This window comes from Arachis hypogaea, chromosome 12, assembly GCF_003086295.3.
Source record: "Arachis hypogaea cultivar Tifrunner chromosome 12, arahy.Tifrunner.gnm2.J5K5, whole genome shotgun sequence".
In the NCBI taxonomy this organism is placed as follows: domain Eukaryota; kingdom Viridiplantae; phylum Streptophyta; class Magnoliopsida; order Fabales; family Fabaceae; genus Arachis; species Arachis hypogaea.
The window spans coordinates 73,597,400-73,612,853 of record NC_092047.1 but is presented as its reverse complement, the minus strand read 5'-3'; the positions used below and the strand labels follow the sequence as shown (position 1 = coordinate 73,612,853).

At 40.5% G+C, this 15,454-nt stretch overlaps 1 non-coding gene across 1 annotated transcript; it reads right to left on the bottom strand.

The window, feature by feature from the left end:
* Positions 1–8,118: 8,118 nt before the first annotated feature.
* On the bottom strand, positions 8,119–8,222 carry LOC112731399 (small nucleolar RNA R71). Its single transcript, XR_003167178.1, has one exon. It is a non-coding gene; the product is annotated as a small nucleolar RNA R71 (small nucleolar RNA).
* Positions 8,223–15,454: the final 7,232 nt, after the last annotated feature.

Here is a 15,454-nt window from a genome sequence, read left to right as displayed (position 1 = left end):
GATTCGCAAAGCAACATAAGGGAGCGTACGTGCCAGGTTCGCGCACGCGTAAGTCGGGTTAGGCCTGGGGCTCAGTGTTGGCTCAATGCGCGCATAACCCTCTGGAAAATGTACCAGGAGCTGCGAGTGGCCTATGGACGTGTACGCGCCTAGTGCGCGCATGCGCGCCCCATCTTTTTTTTTAGACATGAAGAATGCATATTTATCATGAATTCAGTGGGCAAACACCCCAAAGGGGTCAAAAACACCCAAAATTCCATGCAATACCTAAAGATGGGGTGTTTTCTACCACACAATCAATCCATCTATTGAAAAATCAATGCAATTCTTTATGAACAATTTATCCAAGGCAGCCACAATCAAATCTAACCAAATAATTCTATAGCTAAGCAATCACAAAATAATGAAGAATTCAAGAACTATATACAAAAGGGGTAAAAGGATAGATCTCACCATGCTGGGGTGTCTCCCACCTAGCACTTTTGTTTACTGTCCTTAAGTTGGACTTTCACTAGCTCATTTCTCATTGCCAAGAGGTGCATCTTCCAAAAGAAATACCTCAATCTCCTTGTTGCTTTTCATTTGCTCACCATGATACAACTTGAGACGGTGCCCATTGACCTTGAGGATATCAGAGCTTAAAGGATGGCACAAATGATAGACTCCATATGGCTCTGCCTTCTCGACCTTATAAGGTCCTTCCCATCTTGACCTAAGCTTTCTGGGCATCATCCTCAATCTTGAATTGTAGAGGAGGACTAGGTCGCCGGCTCTAAATTACCTCTTATGTTCTTATCATGCACGGCTTTCATCCTTTCCTTGTAAAGTCTAGAGTTCTCATAAGCTTCAAGCCTCAAACATTCCAACTCCGCTAGTTGTAGCTTCCTCTCTATTCCGGCCCCTCCCAAACTTGAATTGCACTCCTTGATGGCCCAATATGATTTGTGCTCTATCTCCACCAGTAAGTGGCAAGCTTTGCCATAGACCAACCGAAAGGGGCTCATCCCAATTGGCATTTTGTATGCCGTTCGGTAGTCCCATAATGCATCGGTGAGCTTAGCACTCCAATCCTTTCGATGAGGCTTCACAATTTTTTCCAATATACGTTTAATCTCCCGATTGGAAACCTCGGCTTGGCCGTCTGTCTGTGGGTGGTAGGCCATAGCTACTTTATGCATTATGCCATATTTCTTCATTAGCCCTTCCATTCTCTTATTGCAAAAATGTGAGCCTTAGTCACTCACGATTGCTCGTGGTGACCCAAATCTACAAATTATGTTATTTCTCACAAAGAAAAGGACCACATTAGTATCGTCCGTCCGGGTGGGTATCACTTCCACCCATTTGGACACATAATCAACGGCTAGTAGAATGTAGAGAAAACCATTAGAATTTGGGAATGGACCTATGAAGTCTATACCCCACACATAAAAAGTCTCACAAAATAGCATGGTTTGTTGGGAGATTTCATCCTTCTTGGAGATATTACCAAATCTAAGACATTGAGAACAAGATTTACAAAAGATAGAAGAGTCCTTGAAAAGAGTTGGCCACCAAAATCCACAATCTAAGATTTTCCTTGCCGTTCTTTGCGGTCCATAATGGCCTCCCCTTTCGGAGGAGTGGCAAGCTTCCAAGATTGAGTGAAAATCGGTTTGTAGAATGCACCTCCGAATTACTTGATCTGCTCCACATCTCCAAAGGTATGGGTCGTCCCATACATAGTATTTGAATTCGCTTTTTAGCTTATCCCTTTGATGTTTGGAGAGATTAGGAGGGAAGGAGCGAGATACCAAGTAATTTGCAATTGGTGCATACCAAGGAATAGCTTCTAAGATTGCTTGCATGCCCTCAAAGGGTAAAGAATCATTAATAGGAGTGGTATCACCTTTGGTGTTTTCAAGGCGACTTAAGTGATCCGCCACTAGGTTTTGCGAACCACTCCTATCTTGAATTTCCAAGTCAAATTCTTGCAATAATAAAACGCATCTAATCAATCTTGGTTTGGATTCCTTCTTAGCCAACAAATACTTTAACGCCGCATGATCCGAGTACACTACCACCTTGGAACCAAGTAGATATGCTCGGAATTTATCCAAGGCAAAAACTATTGCCAAGAGTTTTTTCTCGGTGGTAGTGTAGTTGGATTGGGCTCTATCCAATGTTTTTGATGCATCGGCTATGACATACGGATTCTTACCCTCGCATTGTGCTAACGCGGCTCCCACGGCGAAGTTTGAAGCATCACACATTATTTCGAATGGCCGACTCCAATCCGGCCCTCGCACGATGGGAGCTTGGGTCAATGCTACCTTGAGCTTGTCAAAAGCCTCCATGCATTTCTTGCTTAGATTAAATTCAACATCTTTTTGCAACAATCTTGATAGAGGCAAAGCTACCTTACTAAAGTCCTTTATAAATCTTCGATAAAATCCTGCATGTCCAAGGAAGGAACGGACTTCCCTCTCGGAAGAGGGGTAAGGCAAGCTAGATATAACATTGATCCTTGTTGGATCTACAGAAATACGATCTTTGGAAACAATATGTTCTAAAATGATACCTTGCTTAACCATAAAATGACACTTTTCAAAATTTAGGACAAGGTTCGATTTAGTGCATCTCTCCAACACGTTTACAAGATTATCCAAGCATTGATTAAAAGAGTCCCCATATACCGTGAAGTCATCCATGAATACCTCCATGCATTGCTCTAGAAAATCCGCAAATATGCTCATCATGCACCTTTGGAAAGTTGCCGGTGCATTGCATAGGCCAAATGGCATACGCTTGTAGGCATAAGTTCCAAAAGAGCATGTGAATGTTGTTTTTTCTTGATCCTCTAAAGCAATGTGGATTTGAAAATACCCCGAATAACCATCTAGAAAAGAATAATAAGGTTTACCGGATAGCCGATCAAGCATTTGATCGATAAACGGTAGCGGAAAGTGATCCTTTCTAGTGGCCGTGTTCAAATGCCGGTAGTCGATACATACCCTCCAAGAGTTTTGCACCCGTGTAGCTATGAGCTCCCCGCTCTCATTCTTGATGGTGGTCACCCCGAACTTCTTTGGCACAACTTGAACGGGACTTACACATTCACTATCCGAAATGGGGTTAATGATGTCCGTCTTAGTAACCGGGTTACCTCTTTCTTTACAACCTCTAGAATTGTAGGATTCAATCGCCTTTGAGGTTGTCGGACGGGTCTAGCTCCTTCTTGTAAGAAGATCTGGTGCTCACACACTTGGGGGCTTATGCCCACTAAGTCCGCCAAGCTCCATCCTATAGCTCTTTTGTTCCTCCTCAAAACATCAAGTAACTTCTCTTCTTGTGGAGGAGTGAGTTCCCTTGCAACAATTACTGGAAACTTGTGAGCTTCATCAAGATATGCATATTTTAGATGGGGCGGTAGTGGTTTCAACTCCACTTGTGGTTCTTGACTTGGCATTTGAACTTTCGGGGGTGTGATGTCTTCTTCACAATCGTGGGGGCTCCCCACACTTGATTCTTCAATCTTCTCATCGATATTTGCACAATGCACTTCGGCCACAACATTGTCAATTAAGTCACACTGGAATATGGAGTGGTTCTCCGGTGGGTGTCTCATGGCTTCGTCAAGACTAAAGCTAACAACTCTTCCGTCGATTTCAAAAGAATAAGTTCCCGAATAGACATCCAATTTGAACCTAGAGGTCCTCAAGAATGGCCTCCCAAGTAGGATAGATGATGTTCTTTCGGATTCACTAGGTGGCATCTCAAGGATATGAAAATTAATTGGAAATACCAAACCCTTTATGTTTACCAACACATCTTTCGCAATACCCGTCACGGTTATTATGCTCTTGTCTGCCAAGACAAACCTAGCCGCCGACCGCTTCAACGGTGGGAGCTTCAATATATGATAAACGGAAAGAGGCATAATGCTAACGCATGCACCAAGATCGCACATACAATCAATGAATTGAACTCCTTCAATGATACAAGAGACTAAGGGCCCGGATCAACACACTTCTCCGGGATTGCTCCCATCAAAGCCGAAATAGAACTCCCCAATGGAATAGTTTCTAGCTCATGGATTCTATCTTTGTTCATACACAAATCCTTAAAAAACTTTGCATATTTAGGCACTTGATGGATAGCATCAAAAAGAGGGATAATTACCTCAACTTTCTTAAACATTTCCACCATTTTGGGATCAAGTTCTACATGCTTCTTAGTCTTTCTTGCCAATGTAGGAAATGGAATTGGTTGAGCCACTTCCTCCAAGACTTGCTCATTTCTAGAGGCTTCACTCCTTAGTTGAGGGACTTCATCTTCAACTACCTCATGTGCTTCATCCTCCTCTTTAATTTCTTCTATCTCAACTACATCCTCCTCTTGAGTAACTATCATTGGGCTAGGTGCCTTTGGACTCCTCTCTTTCAATTGAGTTCTGGACCTCAAGGTTATGGCATTGATGCCACCCTTGGGGTTGGGTAGAGGATGAGAGGGTATGACACTAGAACTTGGAGCTTGAGAAGTGGAGGTAGAAGGTGGCTCCATGCGACCAATGAGAGATTAGAGGGTAGAAGTAAGGCCATTGAAGCTTGAGTTGAGTGTATTTTAGAGTTCTTTTTGCCCTTGGAGTATGGACCGGAGTGTCTCATCTTGATTTGAATAAGGGAAATGATAGGTGATTTGTGGTGCTTGTGATTGGTTAGGTTGAGGTGGTTGTCTATGAGGTGGTATGTAGGTTTGGTAGTTCCTTCCTTGGTTTGGTTGTTGATGTGGAGGGTTTTGTGAGTATCAATTTTGTGGATTGTTGGTGTTCCATCATTGGTTGCCTCCATTGTCCCTACCTCATTGTTGATAATTGTCCCGCCAACCTTGATTAAAGTTGTTACTCCCTTGGTTATAATTGCTGATGCCAAGGCATCTTAGGCTAGTTTCACTAGCATTTTTCTGTTAGTTTTAGTAGTTTTATGCATTTTCTTGAGCTTTAAGTAACCAAGAATGGTTAAATGAATAACAAAGCAATGAACCATCCAAACAGTATGATTTTGATGCAAAATTCCATGAGTTTTAGTTATATTACTTGAATGCTATGAATGGAAGATTTCTCATGAAATTTTGCAAGACTTTGATGCAATTGTTTGGATGATTTCAGGGAAGAAGAGGCTAAGCAAGGAAGCAACAAAATCAATAAAGGAAGCTTGAATATCACATGTGGAGTTTAAGTTCCAGTTTAAGCCTAAACTGGGGCTTAAACGCCAGAATCATGAAGGCTAAGAAATGCTGGAATTGAAGTTTAACCTCCAGTTTAACCTTAAACTGGAGGTTAAACGCCAGAATGAGAATGCCACTCAGGAAGAGTTCCACGTTTAACCTCCAGTTTAACCTTAAACTGGAGGTTAAACGCCAGAAATGGGAAAAGCACCAGGGAGCCATTTCCACGTTTAAGCTCCAGTTTAACCTTAAACTGGAGCTTAAACGTGTTCGACCAAGTTTTCTCCTCCAGGGTTGCTCTCTCCATTTCCACGTTTAAGCTCCAGTTTAACCTCAAACTGGAGCTTAAACGTGTTCGACACCTCCAGGATGGCTTTCTCCTCTTCCACGTTTAAGCTCCAGTTTAACCTTAAACTGGAGCTTAAACGTGTTCGACCTCCAGGATGGCTTTCTCCTCTTCCACGTTTAAGCTCCAGTTTAACCTTAAACTGGAGCTTAAACGTGTTCGACCTCCAGGGCTGCCCTTCCTATCTCCACGTTTAAGCTTCAGTTTAACCTTAAACTGAAGCTTAAACGTGTTCGACTACAAGACTCTCCAGGGCTGCCATCTTCCATTTCCACGTTTAAGCTTCAGTTTAACCTTAAACTGAAGCTTAAACGTGCTTCTACAAAAGGCTTCACTGGAAGTGTCTGGCGTTTAAGCTGCAGTTTAAGCTTAAACTGCAACTTAAACGCCACTCTTGGAAAAGGTTTCTGGGCCAAAAATATTGCGGTTTAAGTTAGTCTTTGAGCACAAACATTAACTTAAACTTACTCTGGTATGAAACCCAATTGAATATCATGGTTTATGGGATTGGGCCTGAAGGATTGATGAGTCTGAAATTTCAATTTGTTGAGTCATGTATTATTATTTGATTATCACTAAGTTGGCTCAATGAATGTTACAGAATTTGGATCAGCAGCCTCATCAAGATTATGGATCATAAACCCAAAGCAAAAGGAAAGCAGGGAGAGGCCTCAAAGCCCAAGAAACACAACAGAAGCTCAATATAGAAAGTGTATAAATAGGATAGAATTTAAGTTAGGGGGGACTTTTACCTTCTCATTTTGCTAGTTTTCATATCTTTGTAATTGAATTCAGAGCTATGACTCACTAAACCCCCTTTCATTGGGTTAGGGAGCTCTATTGTAATTCAATGAATCAATAATAGTTTATCTTCTTCTTCAATCTTTTCTCTTGAATTTTGTTAGAAAGCTTCTCGATCTAATTCCATTGGGTAGTTGTCTTGGGAAAGAAACTACCCATAATTGGAATCCTTCGGAACCTTGGGAAAGGAATGGAGGATTCATGCTAGAGAAGCTTTCTCACAGTGAATTGGATTGGGGTTTGGATGGATATTGTGACATGTAATCCTACCAAATTGTGGTTCATGAAACTGTGTGGTATAATCAGTGATCGAGCATCATCTCTTCTTATGAACATTTAAACCAAGGGATTGGGAATTTGTTTGTTTTTAGAGAGAATTGGTGAGCCAAGGGATTGGGATCCAATCATATAAGATTGCCAAGCAAAATTCAATGAACGCATTGGTTGAGGAAGAGATAAACATGTTTTGATTCGGAGATCTCAATATCTCCTATAACCCAATGAATTCCCCATTTCTGATTTCCACTTCTTTTTACATTCTGCAAATCAATTCATGCAATCACCCCCATTCCCTTTTAATTTTCAGCAATTTAGCTTCTGCTCTTTAATTCATGCAATTTAAGATTCCGCCATTTAAATTCCTTGTCATTTCAATTTCTTGTCATTTACGTTTCCCGCCAATTTTACATTCCGCAATTCTCATCTAAATCTTGATTCCGCTCAACTAGAACACACTTCTAATCCGAATTGCTCACTCAACCAATCCTTGTGGGATTCGACCTCACTCTATCGTGAGTTTTTACTTGACGATAACCGGTGCACTTGCCGGAAGGAATTTTGCCGATCGTGCAATTTCCTAAATCGTGGCATAACTAGTTTATGCATGCATCAAGTTTATGGCGCCGTTGCCGGGGATTGGTTTTCGATTGACAATTCTCAAATTGGAAGTTAACTAGATTGAGCATTTTTCTTGCTTTTTTTTTTTTTTAATTCAGTTCAAGTTACTTATTGAATTTTAATTTCTGCACTCTGTTACATGCTTTCTTTCTTTATGCCTTTAAATTCAAGCAACTAACTCACTGACTCACTAACTGTTTGAATTAATTCCTCAATTGCTCTAACCATACTCTTCCATTAACCAAGAGTATTTCACTTGTTTGTTGCCTGTCCTGTGTTCTTGCATGACAGGTAGGAGAGGAGAGACATCAACTCCTCCATATACCGAACCAGAGAGGACCCTTCATAGACTTAGAAGGGAAGCAAGAGGGAAGAGAGTACTGGGAGAAGAAGAATCTGAAGGAGAATCTGAGGACAATTTTGAGGAAGCTCTAGACCTCAACATGGAGAGAGAAGTTCACAACCATGAGAGAGCTGATGGAAACAATGCTATTCCTGAGAGGAGGGTTCTTAGTTCATACATAAACCCAACCTCTGGGAATTGTGGTAGCAGCATTCAGAAACCACCCATTCAGGCCAACAATTTTGAGCTCAAACCACAGCTAATATCACTTGTGGAGAATCATTGTTCATTTGGTGGGAGTGCTAATGAAGATCCAAACCAACATCTCACAAAATTCCTGAGAATTTGCGACACTGTGAAGTCCAATGGAGTCTAGGAAGATGCCTATAAACTGCTTTTGTTCCCATTTTCACTTAGGGACAAGGCAGCTAAGTGGCTGGAATCATTCCCAAGGGGGAGTCTAACAACATGGGATGAGGTGGAAAGCAAGTTTCTGGCACGTTTCTACCCCCCACAAAAGGTCAATAGGCTTCGATCTGAGGTTCAGACTTTTAGACAACAAGATGGTGAAACTCTCTACGAGGCATGGGAGAGGTTCAAGGATTTGACAAGGAAATGCCCACCAGACATGTTCCATGACTGGGTGCAATTGCATATTTTCTATGATGGACTTTCTTATGAATCAAGGAAGGCGGTAGACCATTCATCGGGAGGTTCATTGAACAGGAAAAAGACTGTGGAAGAAGCCATTGAAGTGATTGAGACAGTGGCTGAGAATGAGTACTACTATGCTTCAGAGAGACACAACACTAAGGGAGTCATGGAGCTGAACCATGTTGATACAATTTTAGCCCAAAACAAGGTGTTTGCCAAGCAACTAGCAGAGCTTACCAGGCAATTAGAAACAAAGCAAGTGGCTGCAATACACACACAAGATCAAGAGGAAGTAAGCATTGAAGGAAGTGATTGGGAAGAGGCCAACTATGTGGGAAACCAACAAAGGCAATCATATGATCCACATTCCAACACTTACAACCCAGGATGGAAAAACCACCCAAACTTTGGGTGGGGAACCAACAAACCCAACCACAAAACCACAAACCTTACAACCACAACCAACATAACAATTCCACATACCAAAACTCCAACCAAAGATCATACCAAGCCACACAAAACACTTACTCCCAACCATCATATCATGGCCAAAATAATCAACCTACCCAACCTGATCCGAACCAACAATTTCAAGATCAATTAAACCGGATAGAAGGAATGATGGAAACCATGGGTCAGGACATAATTGAGTTGAAAAGCTTCAGGGATGATGTGAGAGCTACCTTAAGAAACCATGGTGAAAAACTCAAGAGGATGGAGTCTCAAATAGGAGAGTTATCTCAACAGGCCCCCAAATCAACTGCAGTGTTCCCTAGTGACACAGAAAAGAATCCTAAAGGGGAACAAAAGAGAGTGAGATGGGAAGAATGCAAGGCCATCACCATATTGAAGGAAGTCGCAGAAGAAGAAGGAATCAGACCCTCAAAACAGGAGCCAGAAAGCTTGAAGGAAGGTGTGGAAGAAGCTAAGCAGGAAAGTGAAACTGAGCAAGCCAAAGAACTGCAAAAAGGCATGATGGAAGCATATCAACCAAAAGCACCATTTCCTCAGAGGTTAGGAGGAGGTGAAAAAGGGAAAACCTATTCAAGGTTTTTAGAGACATTTAAGTCTCTCCATATCAATATTCCCTTTCTTGAGACTCTCCAGCAGATGCCTACACATATCAAGTATTTAAAGGAATTGCTGAGCAAGAAAAGAGTTTTAAAGGGAGGACAAACTGTAATAATGAACAAAGAATGCAGTGCCCTCATCAAGAAGGATATAATCTCTAAGAAAACAGACCCAGGAAGTTTTCATATCCCCTGCATCATAGGGGAAACAAAAATTGACAGAGGACTCTGTGATCTAGGAGCTAGCATAAATGTGATGCCTCTGACTCTTATGAAGAGACTACAACTGAATGAGGTGAGATCCACTGATGTAATCATACAACTGGCTGACAAAACTCAGAAGCAAGCTGAAGGGGTAGTTGAGAATGTGCTGGTGAAAGTGGGAAATTATTTTTTCCCCACAGATTTTGTCATTTTGGACATGGAGGAAAACTACCTACACCCCATCATTCTGGGAAGGCCATTTCTAGCCACTGCCAGAGCACTCATAGATGTAGAACAAGGAGAGCTAATCTTGAGAATACATGATGAACAGCTCATTTTCAATGTTTTCAAACCTGCATCTGAGCCTGAACCAGAACATGAAAAGCCTAAGGATGAGAGTAGCCATCTGAGTTTGGAAGAAAGCAATCCAGCAGCTGAAATTCTGAAACAGTCCTTGGAAAGCAAACAAGAATTGCAAGAGTTAAAGCCACAAGAATCAAAAGAAACAGATCAGAAGGATCCTCCTAGCATAAGGGTCAATGAAGAAAGCTTCAAGAGAAAAGGAAGAATTGTAAAGAAATTGCCAAGAGGGTGGAGAAACAAGAAAATTCCCACTGAAGGTTTTTCTCCGGGAGATAAAGTGATATCAAGTCATTATCTGCCAATCCCACCTGGCCTCAAAACCATTCCTTCCCAGCTCCCTCAAGTGTTCACAATCAGGAAAGTTCTTTCTATGGAACATTTAGAGGTCATGAAGGAATCAAGTGGGGACGTTTGCATAGTGAGAGGAGAAGACGTCAAGCACTACAATCCACCCTAACAAGGGACAACCGTCAAGCTAGTGACGTTAAAGAAGCGCTTCATGGGAGGCAACCCATGTTTTTAATATCCTTACTTTTTTTTTTGTTTTGTTTTGCATCTAATAAAGCATGGTTTCTTATGCATGAACTTGAATCCTCAGGACAACTGCTGAAAGAGTGCACTAAACATTGCATATAAAATACAATTTGTCTCTAAGTTTGGTGTGCCTGAGGGCACCCCAAACTCTATTCAAAATGCATTCAATTTTTCATGCAAAGAGCACAACCAAACATTAAGTTTGGTGTTCCTCTTTGAACACGGTTCATGAAAAGCAAGAAGTTCCTCTGGATTTCGAAATTCATGACAAGTAGACCATTCACATGTTTTAATACTTTGGTTTCAATTACTTAGGGTAGTAAATTTGTTTAGAATCAAGGAGCCAAAGTGACTATGATTTATTAGAATTATGCACATTCATTAAGGACAACCAATATGGATTTCATTTCATCAGGAGACTTTACCAAACACTAAGTTTGGTGTCCAATAATAAGTGTGCATACATACAAAAGTCACGGCTATAAGCTCATGAAGTTAATCATTGATTTACATGTGCAAGTACTATTCATCATTCACATGGACCGAAAAATGATAGCAACTTGTTTGTTTGTGCAAGCTCATAAGAAAAGACAAAGGAAGCACAAGTGGTCAAAAAGAGGCAGGAAGCAAGAAGAAGCAGGATCCCAAGAATTAAGAAGAACCAAGCAATAAATAAGAGGTGGTCTCGTTCCTTAATAATCAAATGATAATTGGTGAATTGTCTTTATGAGCTTTCTTTCATCATAAGTCATTTAAGTGTTATGTGGAGTTTTTTTTTTTAGTATGAGTGTCTGTTTATTGCTTTGAATAAAGTAAATGCCTAGATGTTTGGATATAACTTCACCTTCTTAAACAAGTGCTTGCCATGCTTGTTCTGTTTCCTAAAATAAAAGAAAAGTTTGAACAAAAGTAACTTGGCTCAATTAGTGACAAATCAAGTAGAATTAAGTGGTGGTATGCATGCTTGATTGTTTAGTCAGATCACTGGAAATAGAGTGTAGAATTATCAATTTTTGTGAAGAAATTGAAAACTGTCTATGGATCTTGATGAATAAATGTCTTTGGCCATGAAAAAGAAAGAAAAAGAAGAAGAAAAAGCCACTGAAAAAGGCAACCAAAAAGCAAAAAAATTTGAGAAAATAAGCTAGGCACCAATGGTTTGAACTTCTGAGACAAATGCCTGTGGTGTTTATGTATTAAGGATATGCTTGGATGAATAGGTTCTGAGGAGTGTTTCAACACTTGGTAACTTGGGTTAACTAACCCGGGATTATCAACCAAAAGTCCATTATCAAGAGCAACCTAAATACAAAACATTTAGTCACACAAAGAGGTGCTGGGCACCAATGTCTCAAGAAGAAATGTGAACTAAAATGCCTGGAGTGGATATGTGTAGTGCACTGATAAGAAAAAGAAAATGCCAAAGGCTTGCACAACACATGACACCAAGCAAACAAGGAGCTCTAAGAAAAAGAAAGGAAAAACAAAGAAGAGAAAAGTGCCAAAGACATAAGAATAACAAGAGGCCATAGCAGTGTTTGATGGATGCAATGAAAAAGTGATAATCTTACCTGATAAGAATGAAAAAGTGATGCTGCAACTTTCTGCATAAAACCCTTCTGATGAACTTCAAATGCTTGCTAATATAGCCAATGTAATTGCTTTCTGTTTCATACTTTCTTCTCAAATAACTCAGGACTTGCTTAGGGACAAGCAAGTATTAAGTTTGGTGTTGTGATGCCAAGGCATCTTAGGCTAGTTTCACTAGCATTTTTCTGTTAGTTTTAGTAGTTTTATGCATTTTCTTGAGCTTTAAGTAACCAAGAATGGTTAAATGAATAACAAAGCAATGAACCATCCAAACAGTATGATTTTGATGCAAATTCCATGAGTTTTAATTATATTACTTGAATGCTATGAATGGAAGATTTCTCATGAAATTTTGCAAGACTTTGATGCAATTGTTTGGATGATTTCAGGGAAGAAGAGGCTAAGCAAGGAAGCAACAAAATCAATAAAGGAAGCTTGAATATCACATGTGGAGTTTAAGTTCCAGTTTAAGCCTAAACTGGAGCTTAAACGCCAGAATCATGAAGGCTAAGAAATGCTGGAATTGAAGTTTAACCTCCAGTTTAACCTTAAACTGGAGGTTAAACGCCAGAATGAGAATGCCACTCAGGAAGAGTTCCACGTTTAACCTCCAGTTTAACCTTAAACTGGAGGTTAAACGCCAGAAATGGGAAAAGCACCAGGGAGCCATTTCCACGTTTAAGCTCCAGTTTAACCTTAAACTGGAGCTTAAACGTGTTCGACCAAGTTTTCTCCTCCAGGGTTGCTCTCTCCATTTCCACGTTTAAGCTCCAGTTTAACCTCAAACTGGAGCTTAAACGTGTTCGACACCTCCAGGGCTACCTTTCTCCTCTTCCACGTTTAAGCTCCAGTTTAACCTTAAACTGGAGCTTAAACGTGTTCGACCTCCAGGATGGCTTTCTCCTCTTCCACGTTTAAGCTCCAGTTTAACCTTAAACTGGAGCTTAAACGTGTTCGACCTCCAGGGCTGCCCTTCCTATCTCCACGTTTAAGCTTCAGTTTAACCTTAAACTGAAGCTTAAACGTGTTCGACTACATGACTCTCCAGGGCTGCCATCTTCCATTTCCACGTTTAAGCTTCAGTTTAACCTTAAACTGAAGCTTAAACGTGCTTCTACAAAAGGCTTCACTGGAAGTGTCTGGCGTTTAAGCTGCAGTTTAAGCTTAAACTGCAACTTAAACGCCACTCTTGGAAAAGGTTTCTGGGCCAAAAATATTGCGGTTTAAGTTAGTCTTTGAGCACAAACATTAACTTAAACTTACTCTGGTATGAAACCCAATTGAATATCATGGTTTATGGGATTGGGCCTGAAGGATTGATGAGTCTGAAATTTTAATTTGTTGAGTCATGTATTATTATTTGATTATCACTAAGTTGGCTCAATGAATGTTACAGAATTTGGATCAGCAGCCTCATCAAGATTATGGATCATAAACCCAAAGCAAAAGGAAAGCAGGGAGAGGCCTCAAAGCCCAAGAAACACAACAGAAGCTCAATATAGAAAGTGTATAAATAGGATAGAATTTAAGTTAGGGGGGACTTTTACCTTCTCATTTTGCTAGTTTTCATATCTTTGTAATTGAATTCAGAGCTATGACTCACTAAACCCCCTTTCATTGGGTTAGGGAGCTCTATTGTAATTCAATGAATCAATAATAGTTTATCTTCTTCTTCAATCTTTTCTCTTGAATTTTGTTAGAAAGCTTCTCGATCTAATTCCATTGGGTAGTTGTCTTGGGAAAGAAACTACCCATAATTGGAATCCTTCGGAACCTTGGGAAAGGAATGGAGGATTCATGCTAGAGAAGCTTTCTCACAGTGAATTGGATTGGGGTTTGGATGGATATTGTGACATGTAATCCTACCAAATTGTGGTTCATGAAACTGTGTGGTATAATCAGTGATCGAGCATCATCTCTTCTTATGAACATTTAAACCAAGGGATTGGGAATTTGTTTGTTTTTAGAGAGAATTGGTGAGCCAAGGGATTGGGATCCAATCATATAAGATTGCCAAGCAAAATTCAATGAACGCATTGGTTGAGGAAGAGATAAACATGTTTTGATTCGGAGATCTCAATATCTCCTATAACCCAATGAATTCCCCATTTCTGATTTCCACTTCTTTTTACATTCTGCAAATCAATTCATGCAATCACCCCCATTCCCTTTTAATTTTCAGCAATTTAGCTTCTGCTCTTTAATTCATGCAATTTAAGATTCCGCCATTTAAATTCCTTGTCATTTCAATTTCTTGTCATTTACGTTTCCCGCCAATTTTACATTCCGCAATTCTCATCTAAATCTTGATTCCGCTCAACTAGAACACACTTCTAATCCGAATTGCTCACTCAACCAATCCTTGTGGGATTCGACCTCACTCTATTGTGAGTTTTTACTTGACGATAACCGGTGCACTTGCCGGAAGGAATTTTGCCGATCGTGCAATTTCCTAAATCGTGGCATAACTAGTTTATGCATGCATCAATTGCCTTCTTGTTAGGGGTACCCTTGGTTAAAATTGTCCCCTTGTGAATGGTATCCTTGATTATGCCGCTCATAGAAGGAGTGATCATAGAAGTTATGAGTAGCCACTAGAGTGTTATCTTCTTGGAGGTTCAGACATTCATCCGTATAGTGGGAGTAGCATGAGCAAATACTGCATACTCTTTGGGGACCAATTATTGGCATTGTTGGTTTTGAGGAGGTGGTGGTTGTTGTTGGAATAGAGGTTTTTGTTGATTCACTTGGAGTTGCTTTAGAAGACTTGTCATCTCACACAAGGTTTTGGTAAGGGTGGCGGTCTCACCACTAGAAGAGACTTCATTAACGGTTCTAGGGTGATTGCTCCTTTGTCTAGCATGCAAGGTGGATTCGGCCAAGTCGGAGATCAATTACCAAGCCTCTTCCGCCGTTCTATATTTTGTCAACAAACCATTGCTTGAAGAATCTAGGAGGATATTGTCTTATAGTTTCATCCCTTGACAAAAATAGCTTATTAACACTAGAGTGTCAATCATGTGGTTGGGGCATGAGTCGAGAAGCTTTCGGAACCGCTCCAAATATTCATATAAAGTTTCCAATTCACCTTGGATAATGCATGAGATTTCTTTCCGCAACTTATCGGTCACCGCCGCGAAAAGAATTTGTCTAAGAATTCTCTTCGAAGCAAGTCTCAATCACCGACAATCTCACTTGGCAAAGAGTAGAACCACTCCTTAGCTCTTCCTTCAAGAGAGAAAGGAAAAGCATACAACCAAACCGCAACATCATTAGAGCCTTCCCGCCTAGTAGTAGAGCATACACCTTGGAAGTCCTTGAGGTGTCTAATAGGATCTTGAGCGGGAAGTCCTTGATACTTGGGAAGAAGATTGATTAAAGCCGTTTTAAGCTCAAAATTAGCATTTAAGTCCAGATGCCGGATGTGAGTCGGTTGAAGAACAAAAT